We start from the raw sequence: 10,654 nt of genomic DNA, 5'->3' as shown, positions 1-10,654 counted from the left end.
CTTTGTGTCTGGTCACCTGAGAGCCCAAACTTGCAGTGAGAATTCGGCATTAGATGTGGCATGTAAGAGATTAAGAACGACTCTGGGTCTTTTACTGAAAACATGAATTTTAAATTGATAATATAACAGATAGTACAGTGGAAACATCTTTATTGTTCCTTTATTGTTCCCCATGCCTGTTCCACCAGGGATGGGGAGCAGTCACTGTGAAATGGCTGATAGTCACTAACTTTCAACTGACTATTTGCAACCCAGATACAGGCTCACAGAGGAGATCCATTGCAGCAAGGGGTTGCATCTAGGATTCCAAGTTTCCAAGGGCATAGAGTCAAGGCTGTTTTCTATACCAATAGACCAGCACTCTCCAACCTGGTGTCCTCCAGATGTTACTCCCATAATTCCAAGCCAGCAAGGCCAATGCTCAGGAATTCTGGTAGTTGTAGACCAAAACGTCTGGAGGGCACCAGGTTGGGGAAGTTTGCAATAGACTAAGTGACCGGTCAAGCTTATGCTCCATCCAAGTGGTGTGTTCTTCCTTGGCTAGTTTATTATTGGAGGCACAGTTGTGCCTCCAATAGATAAGGTGATCAGTCAGAAAAGGATTCTGCCATGTTAAATGAAAATTGGCGGGTGGGTGGGGTGTTATTCTAACCTTAATAAAATGGAAAGGGTTTCATCAATCTTCCTGAAAGTCTCACATGCCAGACAGAAATGTCTATTTTATGTAACCTGAAAATTTCAGGAAGATTGGTTAAAGACTGAGGGAGAAAAGGAAGTTAACAGAAAAAATAAAATAAATACCTGGTCATGCAGTTTGGCCCCATCATGGATCACTGCCTTGTTGTGGCGAAGGGGCTTGCGTAACTCAGTGAAGCCATAAGCTATGCCGTGCAGGGCCACCCAAGATGGACAGGTCATGGCAGAGAGTTCTGACAAAAGGTGGTCCACTGGAGAAGGAAATGGCAACCCACTCCAGTATTCTTGCCAAGAAAACCCCATGGAATGTATCACAAGGCTAAACGAGATGACGCCAGAAGATGAGCCCCTCAGGTCGGAAGGTGTCCAATATACTACTGGGGAAGAGCAGAGGGTATTTCCAAGTAGCGCCAGAAAGAGTGAAGCGGCTGGGCCAAAGCCGAAAGGACACTCAGCTGTGGATGTGTCTGGTGGTGAAAAGAAAATCTGATGCTGTAAAGAACAATCTTGTTTAGGAACCTGGAATGTCAGATCAATGAATCAAGGTAAGCTGGAGGTGGTCAAACATGAGATGGCAAGATTGAACATCGACATCTTGGGAATCAGCGAACTAAAATGGACAGGCATGGGCGAATTTAATTCAGGTGACCATCGTATCTACTACTGTGGGCAAGAATCCCTTAGAAGAAATGGAGTAGCACTCATAGTCAACAAAAGGGTGGGAAAAGCAGTACTGGGGTACAATCTTAAAAACGATAGAATGACCTCAGTACGAATCCAAGGCAAACCATTCAACATCACAGTAATTCAAGTCTATGCCCCAACCACTGAGACCGAAGAAGCTGAGGTTGATCGGTTCTATGAAGACCTACAACACCTTCTAGAACTAACACCAAAAAAAGATGTCCTCTTCATCAGAGGGGATTGGAATGCTAAAGTAGGAAGTCAAGAAATCACCGGGATAACAGGCAGGCATGGCCTTGGTGTACAAAATGAAGCAGGACAAAAGCTAATAGAGTTTGGCCAAGAGAACACGCTGATCATAGCAAACACTCTTTTCCAACAGCACAAGAGACGACTCTACACATGGACATCACCAGATGGTCAATATCGAAATCAGATTGATTATGTCCTTTGCAGCCAAAGATGGAGAAGCTCCATACAGTCAGTAAAAACAAGACCTGGAGCTGACTGTGGCTCAGATCATGAGCTGCTTCTTGCAAAATTTCGGCTTAAATTGAAGAACGTCGGGAAAACCACTAAACCATTCAGGTATGACCTAAATCATATCCCTGATGAATATACAGTGGAGGTGAGGAATATATTTCAGGGATTAGACCTGATAGACAGAGTGCCTGAGGAACTATGGACGGAGGTCCGTAACATTGTTCAGGAGGCAGCAACGAAATCCATCCCAAAGAAAAAGAAATGCAAGAAAGCCAAGTGGCTGTCTGATGAGGCTTTAGAAGTAGCTGAGGAAAGAAGGGAAGCGAAAAGCAAGGGAGAAAGGGGAAGATATATCCAACTGAATGCAGAGTTCCAGAGAATAGCAAGGAGAGACAAGAAGGCCTTCTTAAATTAACAATGCAAAGAAATCGAGGAAAACAACAGAATGGGAAAGACTAGAGATCTCTTCAAGAAAATCGGAGATCTCAAGGGAACGTTTTGTGCAAAGATGGGCATGATAAAGGACAAAGAAGGCAGGGACCTAACAGAAGCAGATGAGATTAAGAAGAGGTGGAAAGAATACACAGAAGAACTATACAGGAAAGATCTGAATGTCCCTGATAGCCATGAGAGTGCGGTCACTGAACTTGAGCCAGACATCCTAGAGAGTGAAGTCAAGTGGGCCTTAGGAAGCATAACTAACAACAAAGCTAGCGGCGATGACAGTCTTCCAGCTGAGCTATTTAAAATCCTAAAAGATGATGCTGTTAAAGTGCTGCATTCAATATGCCAACAAATTTGGAACACTCAACAATGGCCGCAAGACTGGAAAAGGTCAGTTTACATTCCAATTCCAAAGAAGGGCAACGCCAAAGAGTGCTCCAACTACTGCACAATTGCACTCATTTCACATGGCAGCAAGGTTATGCTCAAAATCCTACAAGCTAGGCTTCGGCAGTATGCGAACCGAGAACTACTACAAGTGGGGTTTCAAAGAGGCAGAGGAACTAGAGATCAAATCACCAACTTTCGCTGGATCATGGAGAAAGCAAGAGAATTCCAGAAAAACGTCTATTTCTGCTTCATTGACTACACTAAAGCCTTTGATTGTGTGGATCACAACAAACTGTGGCAAATTCTTAAAGTGATGGGAATACCAGACCACCTTACCTGTCTCCTGAGAAACCTGTACAAGGGTCAAGAAGCAACAGTAAGAACCAGACATGGAACAACCGAGTGGTTCAAAATTGGGAAAGGAGTACGACAAGGCTGCATATTGTCACCCTGCTTATTTAACTTATATGCAGAGTACATCATGAGAAACGCCGGGTTGGATGAATCAGAGGTCGGAATTAAGATTGCTGGGAGAATTATCAACAACCTCCAATATGCAGACGATACCACCCTAATGGCAGAAAGCGAAGAGGATCTCAAGAGCCTCTTGTTGAGGGTGAACGTGGAGAGTGCAAAAGCTGGTTTGAAACTCAACATTAAAAAAACAAAGATCATGGCATCTGGCCCCATCGCTTCCTGGCATATAGAAGGGGAAGAAATGGAAGCAGTGACAGATTTTACTTTCTTGGGCTCCAAGATCACCGCAGATGGTGACTGTAGCCATGAAATTAAAAGACGCTTGCTCCTTGGGAGGAAAGCTATGGCCAACGTAGACAGCATAGTAAGAAGCAGAGACATCACCTTGCCGACAAAGGTCCGTCTAATCAAAGCTATGGTTTTCCCAGTAGTAATGTATGGCTGTGAGAGCTGGACTCTAAGGAAGGCTGAGCGCCGAAGAATTGATGCTTTCCAACTGTGGTGCTGGAGAAGACTCTTACGAGTCCCCTGGACTGCAAGGAGGTCAAATCAGTCCATCCTAAAGGAAATCAACCCTGAGTGCTCATTGGAAGGACAGATACTGAAGCTGAAGCTCCAATATTTTGGCCACCTAATGTGAAGAGAAAACTCTCTGGAAAAGACCCTGATGCTGGGAAAGACTGAAGGCAAAAGGAGAAGGGGACAGCAGAGGATGAGATGGCTAGATAGTATCACCGATGCAATGAATATGAACTTGAGCACGCTCCGGGAGAGAGTGCAGGACAGGAAGGCCTGGTGTGCTATGGTCCATGGGGTCACGAAGAGTCAGACACGACTGAACGACTGAACAACAACAACATGCAGTTTGGGCACTAAAAAGTGTGTTGTCATGTGTCCATCATTTGCAAAAAAGCTGGAAGCTATATATGAAAACCTTTTATGTTTTCCTATTCCCTTTATATTGTAGTTGGAATGGAATGTTTTTCAAAATTCAGTTTATTTTTAAAATAATTTTTATTGGTATAATGAATCCCTATGAGATTTCATAAGCCAGTACTCGGAAAGCTGAGAGCGGGGAGGTGCCCGCCGTGTAGAGAAAATAACTGCCGTGTAGAGAAAAGGCAGCGGCGGCAGCTGACTGATTTTCTGGGTCCTCTCTCTCTCTCTCTCTCTCTCTCTCTCTCTCTCTGTGTGTGTGTGTGTGTGTGTGTGTGTATGCAGACAAGCAATCCCCTCAGTGTAACCAGACCCCACTGCTTCTGTTTACTGGTCTGCACTCCCAGCTGTTCCCCTTCTTCCTCTGCTCCCCTCTTTCCCCTTAATTGTTTGTGTTACTAAGGTCCCTTTCTGGATTCAAGTGCTGGGAACAGAGGGCTTAGAAGGGAGCTGTGCATGGAATGGAAGTGAAACCATGCTTCATAAACAGGCCTGTCTTTCCTTGAGGGCAGAAAGTTTTGCTGCAGGCAATCATGCTGGCAAAGCTGTAGTCAAGCCATGGAACAATGGAGTAGTATGAGACAAGGTTACATTTGTTACTCCCTGCAGGTAGCAGCTCCACAAGTCTGGAGTGTTCCCATGTACCCTGGTAAGGCCTAGAGTAACATCAGCTGCCTAAAATAATGGGAAACTGTCCCTGCAGGTTTTTGCCCCCCACCCCCCTGCATCATTCAGAACCAAATTTTCTAGTTAGTAACTATAGAAAAGAGCCAATCAAAAAGCAGAAAATTGAGGGCTGTCAGGGGATTAAAGAAAGCAACAGCACCCTGTGAAAAAGACAAGAACCACATTTGTTCCAACCTGGCTTGCTTTTTACCTTTTTCTTAACTCTGAACTTTATTAGCAGGTTTTGATTTGTTCTGAGAGCTTTTTTGGTTCTTGCCTCCCTTTTGGAAGAAGAGTCCTCTTTTCTCTTTTTGAAAATGTTTTCTCTCGGCTTTGAGACTATTTTGGGCTATCTTTCTCCAAGCCAGTTTCTGAGCCAGGCACCTGGCACTTGAGCAGCTTGCTGTAGTTTTTGCCCCCTATTTTATTTCGCTGACTGGTGAAGCATAGGCTTCACAACACTTTTCAATTTAAAATATTGTCTTCACTCTCTACCTGGATTAGCTTTCCCTACCTGGACTTTGCTGAGTTCTACACTCTGGATTTTAGGAGAGGTCTCTTTCAACCTTCCTCTGGGTTCCCAAAAGCCTGGTCATCAGATCTCTGCTTGGGATCTGCAGAGGTAGCTATAGATTCCTTTTAATCCACACACACACACATACCCTTCCTTTTCTCTAAAGGTTTGGACCATGCTGCTATATAGCTGAAAGCTTCAAACACTGCATTTTGATGTTTGGATTATTTGGATGGGTGGAAGGTTAAGTACAGCTAAGTAAAACTTAAATTGCTGCTGGGCTTACTTGGGCCAACTAACAGTGTTTTGGGCCTAATAACATTGGGCCTACTAACATTTTTTTTAATAGGCCCTAGCAAGAGTTAAACTGTAGTGTATTTTGCATAGTGTATACATATATTTTCTTTGTAATCATTGCATGTTTCACTTTTTACTTCTGTATATGATGTGCTTCTGGATTTCATTTTCTTTATAAACCATTCATTTCTTAAGACTTCTACCATGGCATGATTGCATTTGTTTAACAAATTAAAAGGGTATTCACTGTTTTCCTCCTTAAATTTGAAAATATATTTTCAAACATACTGAACATTTAGGTAGCTTTTTAGATAGCAGGGATCTGCATTGGGACCAATGCTTTTCAACTTGTTCATAAAGACAGTGTGGAATAGTGGTTAGAGTGTTGGACTGGAAGCTGGGAGATCTGGGTTCTAGTCTCCATTCATCTCTGAAGCTCATTGGGTGGCTTTGGGCCACTCACTGATTCTGAGCCTAACCTACCTTACACAGTTGTTGTGAGGATGGAATGGATGAGGAGGATGGCCATGGAAGCTGCCTTGGGTTACTTGCTAGAGGAAAAAGGGCAGGATATAAATGTAATAAGAAATGTAATTATAATAGTAGTAGTAGTAATAATAATAGTAATAATAATAAATGATCTGACCTAGGACTAAGCAGCAAGGTGGCCACGTTTGCTGATTACACCAAATTATTTAGGGCAGTTAAAACAAAGAAGGACTGTGAAGAGCTCCAAAAGGATCATTCCATAGTGGACATCAAAATGACAAATGCAGTTCTATGTAAGCAAGTGTAAAGTGATGCACCTTCTGCAGGGGACATCCCAACTTCACTTGTATTCTCATGACTGACCAAGGCAGAGATCTTGGGCTTATGGTTGTCAGTTTGTTGACAATGTCAACCCAGGGTACAGCTGCTATGAAAAAAGACACATTCCATGTATTCCAAGGCATAATTAGGAAAGGAATCAACTTGGCTGTGTGGATGAGAAAATGCTGCAAGACACTGATGTTTCAATCACTGATGACGCTTAGGGAGCAATCCTCTGGCTGCTAGACAGCCGTAGAATATCTGGTTTTCCAGGAACCAACCTCAGAGCCCATGCTCCGATGTCGGTTCCCGGAGAACCATCCTCCCCCAACTTCCATGCTGCCTCGGAAGCAGCGCAGAACAGCCTCATGCTCTGTGCTCAAAAGAGGAGTGCAGAGCGGCTGAAAAGGGACATTCCTGGAGGGCATTCCGGGGCGGGGAGGGCAGAAATGCCGGACGACACATCCAATGTGTCATATAGCAGCCTCCTTGCCCGCTCTGCCCTCCTGCAGCTAGACAGCCTCAATCGGCTGTCTAGCCAAAAATGCAGGGCAGAGCATGGAAGGAACAATCCCCTTCACACTTCTCCTGCCCTGCATTGGATAGGCGGTTGCCTCTGAGTTCGGAGGCAGACACCTATCTGAATAGGATTGCGGCGCCCTTAAAATCCTGTCCCCCACAATCCATGACTTTCTGGTTCAAGTCAGGCAAATACTGTATAAGGACAATAATTTCACATCTTCTCAGGACAATTTCTGTGAATTCAAACAAAAAGAAAAGTGCAAACTTCCCAGTTACACAAGATGCTTTATACAACAGAATCAGAAATACGCACTCAGAAATTTTCATTCATTTTTACCACAGAAGCTTTCACACTGCCAGTCACTTTTTCAAAAACACTTTTGAGTGAGAGATATAAATTATATAAATTATATGCAAGTCTCTTTATTTATTGCATTTTATTCTGCCTTTTAGCTCAAAGTCTCAAAGACGTAACACAAAAAGAAAGGGGATTGGGAGGGAGGAGGAAACACAGAGACAAGATGGAGAAGCCATGTGGTGTAGCTGTTTCTCATTACACATTGCATGGTGCATACAAGACCACAATGCAAAAGGAGGATCATCAAATCAAACATGCTATAAAGGCTTTGGACAAGTCAAATAAATGAAGACAATTCATGCTTGCAGGCTTACAATCTAAAAAGGCTGAGATGCTTCATAAGGCAATACAGGACCAGGACAACATGAAGCATCTTTGATGGTCCCAGACACTCCATCCTCCCAATCTGGGACTGAAAGACCCAGGGAAAGTGTGGGTGCATGGAGGGTACGTTGTAAGCAAGCACCATTTGTGGCATTGCACAACATCATGACTGAACACGGGGCACATCAGATAAGGCGCAGCCTTAGCTTCCCATTTCCTGGCTTTGTGGAGTTTGGACCAATGTGAGATAGCCTTATCATCTGGTCTTTTAAACTGGCAGGTTTTTTGATGATTGAATATATTCACATTGTACTATAATCCTTCAATTCTGTGCGCACTAACCAAGGAGTGGCTCTCCCACTGAATTCAGTGGGATTTGTGTCTTCATAAGCATCCATTGAACTGGGCTGCTAATCTCCCCTTCATCTTATATAACTGGACTTGGAGAGCAGACGATAGGGAAGCCCTTGTCTCTTGAAGTCATTTCTCAGTGTGGAAATGATATTTTAAAGACTCTCCATTTTCTTTTCCCAGGTTACTAGGAAACTGTGCTTTGGAGAAGGAGGATAAAATATATGATGCTTTTCATTAGATAGTGGGAATTTACACAGTGTGGGTCCTGAGAGTGCATGAAACAGTTCTGAATATAATAACTTTCACTCTTCAAGAAAAATAACAAGTGAATTTAAGTCCTTTGAGGAGACTCTATTCTTAGGAGAACTGGACCCTGGACCCTCCAGTTGTCAAAGTACAGTGATGATGTCAATTGCTTTAATTGTCTAGCACCTGTTGCAAATGCTTTCCATAACTTCCAAAGGTAAAGTTTTCACAGCATGAACACCCTTTTGCCCATATCTGCCCAGCAACCTGCTGTTAAATGCACAGCTACAGAGACTGGTTGAAAAGTTGGCAACACTATATAATAACCATGCACAGAACAATTTTGTAGTCTGGGCCACATTGCTTGAATTATTTTAAAGCAAAAATTGCCAGATGAATGCAGTAGACATACAGCCAGATGGCTGAGCAGCAACCATCTAATTAAAGCTGCAGTGCTATACCCATAAGCCCCACTGAACCCAATGAGATGTCCTTCTGAGTAGACACGTCTTCTCAGAATTATGTGGGAATTCTCTCATCTGGTGGCCGACCCAAGCACATCATTGACATCCGGGTGTTTGGATGTCCTGCACACATCCAACTGAAATGAAAAGTGCTGCTCAAGAGTGTGGGTGGCTCCCTTTCATTTCAAGTAGGAATTGTTCAGGTAAACTGTGTGCAGTATTTAGGACAGCACAGCCTCATTGACTGACATTAATCAGATTAATGAATGTAAAAGCTTTCATAAGCCTATTTTAGGGAAAACCCTCTCAAGGCAGCACACAAATTTTTAAAACCACAAAACAATGATAAAAACACAACGGTAATAGAAGTAAAAATTGACAATTAAAACCAGATAACCATATACATAGTGGCACCCAATAAAGTCCTGATGTAATTATAGGCCAAGGTAAACAAACAATTCATTGGGGCCTGCTTGAAGGCTTGTAATGATGGGTACTTCGGGGGTGATCAAATCCAAGTATCTCAGGTTTTGACGTATGTTTTCACATCCAGACTTTGATTTCATATTTCATATTTAAAGTTCTCATTCAAAATTTGATGGTGAAATTTGACAAATAAGGTGTTCTTTAATTTTTGTGGGTTGTTTTGTTGCGGGGTGGTTTTTGTGTGTGTGTACAAATGGCTTAAGCTCTATCTGAATCTAGGTCCCATTGACCTCAGTAATAGGCCTCCCATTGACTTTTGTTGGTATGAACTGAAATTATGATCCTGATCAAACAGCAGGCCCAGAGTGTAAGACCTGGTGGAGGGGAAGTTGGATAGAGGACTGGACTATTGCTACCACCTCTGCCTCAATGAATGTCTGACTTCCATGCATGAGTAAGACTGAAAGTTCCATGCTAGGTCCCAATGAAGACCATTGCAGTGTGACTGAAACTAACTGCATGCCTTTTGCACTTGGGTATATTTGTGCATATTCTATGAGTTATTCACATGTTTTGATTGCATTTATGTATTTGTTGCAGTTATAATTCCCAAGGCCTGATGGAATCCTCATGTAGTAAGCCCATTGTATGTGGTGCTTTACTGTGACAACTGGGTGTTTTTCTTCATGCTACTGCAAACGTAACTATTTTGTGGTGGCATGGAGAAAAAGCATCCAATCCATGTGACAAGACATAAGTCTCAATAAGGTCAAATCTGGTCAAATTGGATCTGGACTCTATCTTTTCAGACTACTGGTGAAAATTGCATGTTTGAGTATGTCCCCCATACAAAAGATGGAATTGTTTTCCTGCAAATAGAAAAGTAGCATAGCAGGAGAGAAAGTTGAGCTAAACCCTTTCCCCCTGACCTCTAGTTTTCTAGATGTAAGGAGACTTTGGGGGGGGGGGGGAAACAGTTCAAACATGCAATTTGCACTAGAAGTTTAAAATAGTACAGTCCAGAAAGAGTTTTAGCTCTTGTCTAGGATCTCACCACATAACAGCCATCACATGACATGATTTAATAGAATGTTGTTTCCACCAGGCAGTTGTAACATGGATGGCAAATAAAAATGTACCCTGTACAAATTGAAGCCTAGCTGCTAAATGCCAAGAGAAATGAGATGAGGCTAGCGGAGAATTTTGCAGGCAAGAAGTCATATAGTGAATTAATATGAAAACTGGATCTTGGTCGTGTGATTCATCCACCAAAACATCTCCAGGAGGAGAGATGTTGTATTTAACTGCTTAGACCTCTTTAGCAGCAACGCAGATCTGTGGGATCTCTCTCATTCATTCATTCATTCATTCTCTCTCTCTCTCTCTCTCTCTCTCTCGGTGGCTAGAGAAGAACAAGCGTGAGGAGCCATGATTCCATCCCTGCAAGCTACCCCGGGACTGCCACTGATACAGAAGGTGGGAGGCGATGCCTTGCCGCCTCTTCTTAGCGGGTGGGAGAGGGGGAGCGGAGGTGCAGGCATGCTCAGTAGCTGGTGCCTCCTC

This window comes from Heloderma suspectum, chromosome 3 (assembly GCF_057233095.1).
Source record: "Heloderma suspectum isolate Gila_16-S chromosome 3, 16-S_ref, whole genome shotgun sequence".
In the NCBI taxonomy this organism is placed as follows: Eukaryota; Metazoa; Chordata; class Lepidosauria; order Squamata; family Helodermatidae; genus Heloderma; species Heloderma suspectum.
The sequence above is the reverse complement of the archived record's forward strand: the minus strand, read 5'-3'. Positions refer to the sequence as shown.